Source organism: Dermacentor albipictus, chromosome 7 (genome assembly GCF_038994185.2).
Source record: "Dermacentor albipictus isolate Rhodes 1998 colony chromosome 7, USDA_Dalb.pri_finalv2, whole genome shotgun sequence".
Taxonomy (NCBI): Eukaryota; Metazoa; Arthropoda; class Arachnida; order Ixodida; family Ixodidae; genus Dermacentor; species Dermacentor albipictus.
The window spans coordinates 36927637-36937259 of record NC_091827.1 but is presented as its reverse complement, the minus strand read 5'-3'; positions in this window follow the sequence as shown (position 1 = coordinate 36937259).

Here is a 9623-nt window from a genome sequence, read left to right as displayed (position 1 = left end):
TTCCTGATGCCACACTGCCTGTCCTTTCGCATAGCTCCGAATGTTTGAATTGTGACTGTACACCGATTGAATAGAGAGGGAGAGAGAGATGCAAATGAGAGAAAGGCAGGGAGGTTAACCAGAGTTAAAACATCCGGTTTGCTACCCAGCACAAGGGGAAGGGAAAGTGAAAGTAAAGATGGAAAGAAGAGCGGAGACAAAAAGAAAGGCGCGAAAAAAAGAAAAATAGTGACGGGATGGGATCATTATAGTCTTTCTAATAGGCCGCTGCCACGTAAAAAGGTCAACGAAGCCTTCACCGACTTTCGGTGCGACGACAGTTTATATGTAGATAGTGCTAATTAAGTAGAAGTTCACAATGAGAATGATTTATCATGGAACGTTCATTTGGCTTCAATTTGTGCTAAACTTCGACGAGCTGCGTTCTTGCTTTACCGAGTTCGGATTTATGCTCCTATTGAAATAAAGAAAATGATTGTGCATGCGCTAGCTTATTCGATTATAAGATATGGCAACTGCTGTATTTCTTTTTATTTGCCGCAGCTTATGGAAATGCGAAGTAAACAGGTTACTACAGAATTTTCTAACAAGTGTAACCAGAATGAGAACATTTCTCTTGAATAGCAGCTTGGGCTTGTTTGTTTGTCTCCTGTCCTGTAGGCGGGACACGAGACAAGAAGACGACACCACAAGCGCTGAAAACATTGGTATGGATAACCCATTCAGGTCTATGAAAATGCCAAACATTGATTCAGTGTTTCCCTCTATTGTTGTGCCGCTATTCTTATGGAACGAACATTTTCGTGTAACCGGTATAAACCATACGAATCTACGCAATCTCTCCAGATACGTTGTTCCTCGAACAAGGAACTACTTATGCCAAAGGGCAAAGACAATATCATATTCCTAAATTGTTTAATAAAGTCCCTACCTCAGTACTAGAGCAACGAAGTTTATCCGGCTTAAAGAACGCCCTAAAAGAAGGGATATTCAAGAAATGTCACTCGTATGAAGCTAACTTTTATTTGTATGAATGTCAGCATTGCTTTAGCCCTGCGGTGGACGTAAAATGGGCTGATGTTGATCATTGTGAATGGTTTGAACATGGTACCTGTGTCTATTTCGCGGCTTTGCTTTAGTGCATTTGCAAATTCAGTGACATTCATGTAAAAGCGTGACCCGTCTTATTGGACGATGACGTGTAGCGCCTTTGTCGCTCTATTTCATGCGTTTCTTGGAAATTTGTTTCGTACGTGCTGTTGAAAATGAAGATGATTGAAGTCATGACCTGCTATTCCGCAATGCTGAATAGCATGTCATAAATGTCATGATCTATCTATCTATCTATCTATCTATCTATCTATCTATCTATCTATCTATCTATCTATCTATCTATCTATCTATCTATCTATCTATCTATCTATCTATCTATCTATCTATCTATCTATCTATCTATCTATCTATCTATCTATCTATCTATCTATCTATCTATCTATCTATCTATCTATCTATCTATCCATCCATCTATCTCTCTCCTCAATGCGATTTTTTCACCTGCCTGTAGTGATCTCCTAAAAAAATCACACGCACGCACAATAGACATAACAGACCCGGAAGAACGAACAAGAGTGAATCAACTCCAAACAGTTGAAGCTGGAAGATGTGAATAATGTGCGAAATACGGTAGCAGTGACAGGCAGGTGTAATGTAAAACCAAATGACTGTCGTGGAACGAAGGACATTACGCAAGTGAGCTTCTCCCCACCAAACCCCTAGGTGCGGCGAAGCCAGCTTCGACGACGGCAGCTTTTTTGTAAGCTGCATTCTTGCGGGTATCTTCCAAACTGCCAGTATTATGCAGTATAAATACAGTTTGACATGCTACGAATTGACTGGGATTCACTACCGCAGAAACAGGTACCTCGCGGAAGCTGCGGTAGTGTTCCGGCTTGGAAATGTTCGCATACGACAGCGCTGCGGCGACACGAACTGCATGAAGCGGACGGCGGCGCAAAGTGCATTGATGACGCAAGCAAAGTAATGCAGGTGGCGGCGCCTGGTTCGCCGATGACGTTCCAATCATTATAAGCCGTTGTCGATCTTTGGCACCTTCTCCATCCGCGTTGAACCATTAGGAACCGCGACCAGATTTACTCCGCCGGCGGCTGCATATGGCATGGCCGCGCGGTGCGTATACCTCAAATGCGACTGCTGATACTCAGGTATCAGGTATAGTGCCGACTGCTGATAGCTTGGCGCGTTTTGTTCTCGCCGCTTACACAGCCTTGAAGCGACAGGCAGCACGAAGGTAAAGTCGCTCGCTGCTGCGGGCCCCATCTTGAAAGCGATCGTCTTACAGGGACGGACGGTTTTCTCGTTGGGTAGGCATAGAAATGCTTACGCATTTAGTACCGCTCGTTACAGTTCCATACGCGACATGAAGGACGCAGGGACGGACGATTTTCTCGTTGCGTAAGCATAGAAATGCTTACGCATTTAGTACCGAATCGTTACAGTTCCACACGCGACAAGTACATGCTGTATGCTAAAGCTATCAACCGCGCGCCGGCTGCTTGCGAGCAGCCCAGCACGCAGGCCCGAAATATGTCCTGGTACTCATTTAACCCACAGCACAAAAAGATGCCTCACAGCGGGGGCATCGTTTGTCCTCAAACGACGTCCTCACGAAACATCGCAGCATGCATGCGAATTCCCGTCAGTTGCATTTGCTCAGATGAGATCCCAGCGTGGCAGTCCTACCGGGACACACATTGCTGGAAGGAGGTCGATGTATCTAGCTAATCCTGCTCTACTTATCTGTGGCCATCGGGTCACGTGCTCCAAAAAAGTTAATTAGTAAATATTTTGTTAAATATTTGTTCAGTCATTAGAGCACGCGTATTAGAGTACACGTACACGCGCACCCAGTATTCAAGGTCACGTGATTGCCCCCGTGCTGCGTCTCCTCCTCTAGCCCAGCCGTGACTGCGCACAGGTGTCTGCGCGGCTGAGCGCTTACGCGACCCGCGCGCTGTCGCGGTGGGAGGCAGGAGTGTGGCGAATATTCGGAACTTTCGAATAACGAATCCGATATTGCACTATTTGATTCGACCTACGAATCAAATTGTCAATATTCGTAAATACGAATATTTTTTTCGAATAGTTTTCGAATATCTCAAATCCTCAAGTGTGCGCCATCAATCATAACGCATGCAAAGCTACTCAGAGGAGCAGGGTACGTCGTCCAGAGAGCCAGGCTTGTCCAGAGGCAATCGTGGATGTATACGCGACATGTAGGGCAGCAGAAACGAATTCGCTCTGCACTACTCTTCTTCGACGATCGAATAAGCTTCAATTACGCCGGCGACCGGCTCGAGAGAAAGATCTTTGGAGTTGTAGCCCTCTGCCTTACCTTTTTTACCTGTTTAGCAAGTTATACGTAGTGTTTGTGTTGCTTTGCGAAGCCTCTTGTCTGAAGCTCTTGCGTGTCTTCTGTGCCTCCGAGATACGTATTTGTTTAAAATTTTAGTTGCGATATCAACTAAAACAGCAAGCTTTACTTAGTGTTTGTGCTGGTTTATGTCGTCTTGTAGCCCCTTGCGTGTCAAATGGCAAATCAAGCAAGAAAAAAAAGAAAAAAACAACGTAAAAGTCAGTGAAAGCCGCAAAGGGACCAATATCTTGGAGGCTAGAGCTGCCGTTCGCCGAGGAAATGCTAGATGGCGCCACAGTTACCGCGTCGCCGCACACGCAATGGCTTCACCAAGGCGTTTGCTAGCTACAGCTTCGTCAACGCACGCCTGAATATTGATGAAAAAATTGGAGGCTTATCAAGGTTAAGCCCAGTGGATGCTTCGCATCCACTGGGCTTAACCTTAGGGTATCCTTAGCGTTTGGAGGCATCTTGACCGCATACACGCCCGGCGCAAAGACGCTGGCGCGGTTGCGGGCACAGAGACTGACGCGACGGCGGGCGCGCGCCGCTTCATCCCTGGCGTGACGTCACATATCACGTGGTGCAGCGATGGTGGCGCCGCCGCCACGTCAGTCTCTGTGGAGGCCTCCGCCGGGCGACGTTCGACGGCGCGATATGAGGCCCCATCTGCAGCCTGTGTGACGTCATCACGTGACGTCATGTCACGTGACCCCACTTCAGGGTCAATGGTGGCCACCGCTGGGCGTCGCGCGAAGGCTCGAAACCTACGTTAATATGCTTCGCGTAAAAAGTGCACGTCAGCGACACCGCGTGCTCTATAGAGATCCTGAATATGCAATCGCAACTCGTTTCAGTCGCATCATTATGCGACGAGCTTATTGGCTCCTCTTATTTTTCCCTCCCTTCTATTCCAGGCCGTTAAACCGACTTCTCCACCGACGAACTTTGCGTTCGCTAACTGGATCGCTGGTGAGAGCGGCGCTCCACCTCGTCTACCGTCGACGTTGCTCGCGCCGACGTCCGCATCGTTGAGAGTAGGCGCCTCGGGGCAACGCGGTTAGTCCGTTGGTCGTACCTGCCTTGTCAGGACAGGAATCTTTTATTAGCGGCCCCTCTTGGGCTGTCTACGCAGAGGAGTTTCGTTGCATCCGCGGTACACGTCACCTTCTTTCGCCTGCCGGCGTTGCGAAGGCCCGATACTCCAACAAACGAAAAAACGAAGAACAGCCCGGCGTAGTTGGTCGTCGCCCGGCCGGTCGTAATTAGACGTCCGAGTAATTGGGGCGACGCCGCTCTTTCCTGGGAAGCGAGCGAGCGCATGCCGCCGGCTCAAGAGATTGGGATCGAGGGCCTGAGAGAGAGAGAGAGAAATACAAACGAACGAAAACGGAAAAGAAGTGGCGGGTGTGCGCCCGTTCGCGCGATATACGCATCGAATTACGGCGTAGAACACTGGAGAACGGGCGGCCTTTCGCTGCACACGGTGCGACGACGGAAGCGTTCTTTAGCACAACCCGCTCCCCCCCCCCCTGTGCTTGTCACCGGTCGACTGGGAGGTGTTGTATCAGTTGTATTGCGGATCGATCACTTTGCGGAGGAGGGGGAGGGGGGGGGGGGACTTTCGCGTGACGTAGCGTCCAGCGCGACCAAGAAAAGCAACCTGGAGTACGGAGTCGCGACATTTTTGGGTCGGGCATGGGGGAAAGAGTCAGGCCCTTTCCTCCTTTCTGCCCTGCGCAAGCCGGCGCGGTTTGGAGACGCTACTGCGCTGCACTTTACCCCAACCTTTCCTTCCCATCAAGAATCTCCTTCTCTCTCTCTCTGGACGCATCGCCGTCGCGTGGTATGGAAAGGTTTGGAACTGCTCTAGCTCTTTGTGGGAAGTGGGTTACGTAACGTCAGCTCACACAAGGTCGTCGGAGGACGGCTTAGCGTAGTTTTTGGCTGCGGCTATGACTGCATGAAGCGACATCCGGCCGTTGGCTGCGCAAACATGCGACCTGCATCCGTGGGCGTCGCGCGTGCGTGGTAGTGAACTATTAGCCACGAGGTCTTTGAGTGGCGCCCTCGCGCGTGTGACGTCATCGAGGGGACACTGCTACCGCGCCGCGCGCTCGCTCGCTAGCTACGTCACGACAACCTAACGCTGTCGGCCGGCCATAGCCTCCTATATATAAAAAATATAGGAGGCTATGGGCCGGCCTGGCTCTGCTCGTGTTCTTGAAATGTGGGTCTGCAGGTTTGGAGAACAGTATATACGGAATATTGTTTCAGGACTCTATTCCCTGCGAAATCGAGTGGAGTCGCCGTCGTCAACACCTCCGTATGCAGAAATGCATCTTGAAGCCCATGCATGACTTTATATAAATGACGCCTCGCGTGAACGTGCCCAAGACGTTCATTGCGTTTCCTTTGGTGCGTCCACGACAGGCGTCATTTAAATCAAGCCAAGCGTGGGCTTCAAGTTAGGATGAATTTCTGATTACGGGGGTTAGTGTCGATAGCTCCTTCACCGTCGTCTTGTAGTCTTCGCTATGTATACGTGAGCGAGCATGGCATTGGTTAACCCTCGTTGCTGTTCCGTTGTCGTTAAGCACTCGTATTAGAGAGTTACAGCTCAGCGATCCAACGAGCCAGAGGGCCAGCGCAGACGCCAGTGCGCATGTTGCACCGCGCATGCGCACTGGCGTCTACGCTGGCCCGCTGGCTCGCTTAGCTATAACTCTGTAATGATTTGTCGGCCCTCGCTGCTGTGTCTGGGGTGTAATATTGTGTTTGTCTGTCCAGGGCGTGTTACGCTTTGTTGCTGCACAGCGATACGAAAGACGTTTGATGTCATTCCTAGGAAACTAAGTGGTCGCTGCGGTGTGTTAATGCATGCACTGATTTAGCGGCATTGCAGCAAAATGTGCTCTGAAACGTCTCATAAAAGGTCGCACAAATTTAGCGGGCAAAACAATGTTACCTATAGTCGTGTGCGTGCCGTGCTGACCTTGGCAAATACATCTTAATTAATCATGGTGTTGCGTGTTAGTCGGCTCAGCGTAACCCTTTCTTTCTTTGCTCCGGCCATGAGTAGCAAGCCACATATCGTGGGCGAGGGTCTCCGGCGATGATAAGTAGTCCTATTGCATAGCAAAAACAGGCGACCGCATTTCATTATGTCACCGTTTTCAGTTTTGTTAATCCGCACTTTCTAATTCATTTTTATTGTTATACTCTGTTATCTGCACATGCTCTGTATTTCGTTCCACTCCATTCTGTAACGCCTTCGGGCCTTGAAGTTACAATAAATAAATAAATAAATAAATAAATAAATAAATAAATAAATAAATAAATAAATAAATAAATGTTGTTCTGTAAGCGCTTCATGCATATTTAAAACTAAAACAAAGAGAATTGAGAAGTTCAGGTTCGCTGGTACTTGACTGAATAAGTAGCTGAAGCGCTAACACACAACAAAAATAAATGGAAACACACAAAGGCGTAATAAATGTTCACACGCTTTGCTGCGTTTTTGATAACTCATAAACATAACATTTCTGTTCTTACGCTGATAAAATGATGTTTTTTGAGTGGTTACAGGTAGCCTGAACGTGCGTTGAACAGAGATACTCGGGTGCTAACCTAAACAAACAACATTTTTGCGTCACGTACAAGCAGACTGCTTCAACAAATAATTGACGTCAATCCGAGCATTTTTTGGCGTGCTTTTACTCGGCGCCGTCGGCCATTTTTGGTACCATCTTACGGGCACGTCGACTATGACAGATTTTCGCATAATGGGGCATATAATGGATTAAAAATTATCTGATCGCTCGGCATGGGAACTGAAGCATGAAACTGTGCCCATGTATGCAGCCCGACTCAATGCATGTGTGGCTGAAGTATTCGCCCCGGACAGCCACGAAACACCTGAGCGTGGGCCACTTGTGAGCATACTTCCGTCAGACGTGGGTATCGCTTGCACCTAGCAATGCGAAAGCATTATGTGCCCCATTACGCGAAAATCCGCCGGCGTCAGTTTTTTTGCTAGGTTTGCCCAGTTAAGATGGTTCCAAAAATGGCTGACGGCGCAAAGAGTGAAAACACGTCAAGAAATGCGCGGATTGATGCCTCATTTGTCAGGAAGGTTCACGTAAACAGAGTATACATTAACGGCTTTGGAAAGAAAATTGGGTAAATTTCGGTCTAGGTTCGAATCGAACCTGAGCCTCCGGGGTGTGAAGCGAGCACCCTACCTCCACGCCGCAGCGGCTCCAAAGCTCTGGTTGGCTATAGGTGTGCCTATAGTGTGTGCGTCATTGGACACGTGACAGCGCAGCCAATGGGGAGGAGGTGGTGCCACGTCATGAGTGTATAAAATGAGTGTACAAAGTACAGGTATCGAACGGCGGTGAGTGGTTTTCACCAAAGGGACTGTAATGCTTTCGCTTCACCGCACGTAAGCAGTTTGAAGTGTCTCTGCCGAATTTTTTCGAATCTAGTATGAACTAGGGGCGGATCCAGGGCAGCCTCCGGGAGGAGCCCCTCATCAATGCACACAGAGGATGGGGTGGGGGCTCGATGCATGCTCGATACTGTGAGCTGTAGCGTCTCGATCGAGGGGGAAGGGTGTTCGATGCACGCTCAGTACTGCTGGATGCACGGTAAATAGTGCCGATACTGTCGCTCTCAATACTGGCATCTCAGAAAGAAAAAAAAAAGGAAAGGGGCTCACCTTTCTTTCTGGATACGTCTGTGGTGTTAGGTCTACGTATTGGGTCTCCACTGTGAGGCCTATGGTACGGATAAACAAGGCGACTCCCTGCGGTTGGTAAAACAACACGTTGCATAAGTTTTGTGATTCGACTTGCCCTTTGCCCTGTATTGCAGCTATGACATTTCTGTGGGAAGGAAAAAAGCATTATCAAGCTCTAGCAGCGTCAGTGTTCTCTGAAGGCAAAATTAATTTGAAGCCAATCAAATCATTGGGTGTAACGCCTCAGGTACGACAGACGTACTGTGAGAGACGCCATAGTTGGAGGATGGGGACGCTGGACTCATTTAGACCATCTGGAGGTCTTCAGCATGCACCTGAATCTAAGTACACGAGCCTTTTCTTTTCTTTCTTTTTTTCATTCAGCCCCCATCGGAATGCGGCCGCGGTGGCTGATAAACGATCCCACGATTCGACCTCCGCATTAGAACACTATTAATTGCCACCGTGACGCGTGGAGACAAGAATAGGAGACATGGCCAATATTTACTTTCAGCAGCAGAAACATAATTGGCATGCGATGCCCGCAATTTTCGAACAAGATCCCATTGTATTCGCATATTTCACTGTACCGACATCGCAGGCCAAAGTACGCGGACGAACCTCCCACCCGTCGGCCAGTTTCGCGCCAAAACCCCACTTGTTGGTCGGTGTGCACCTCCGACGGCAGATGGCGCCACGCGGCCAGTAAGCTCGTTACGTGCGTCCTGCTTTGATTCGTCTTCAATCAAATTTATTTCCTCCTGCCTTCGTGGCGTGGAACGCCTTTCCCCATGGCGTTCGCGCTGTACCCGCGTCCCACAGAGTGTTCACACCGGCGATTCGCTGCAGTCGCGCCACCAAATTAGTTGCAAATACTCTGGCACACTCAGTTCCACACTCAATTCTGATGCACACGATTTTCCAGTCGCGCGATTGGAAAATCGCGCGGCGAGCGACTCGCCCAATAGAATCTCTTTCCGACAAATTTCTAAATGCTATTAGCATTCTCAGGATACTTCACGCACTTGCCGGTGATTATCTTATCCCGCCAACTTGGGACACTGGCTGGTTGATCCACTGCCTAATTAATGAGCAGATCATTCGGCTGCTGTGCTGAGGGAATCCGGTTCGAAAACTAGCGTTGCGCGATGAAACACTTGGACCAACGTGGGCCACTGAGTATTGTTAGGAATGGCCTGCCAAGGTGGCAACGTGCAAGTTATTTCAGCCCGCTGCAGGTGCGTCCATCAATCCGAGGTGGGGGCGCCCTTCAGAGAACCAGCGAGGACAGCGCTAACCAACCGTGAACTTCCTTTGGAGAACTGCGGACTCCGGCAGCTCTAGAGTTTAGAGGCGCCGGCTGGGTTCGGGCGTGCCCATCTGACTACGGGGACGCAGGACAATGGATACCACGGCGACTGCGCTGCAAAGGTCGTCTGCCCTCGA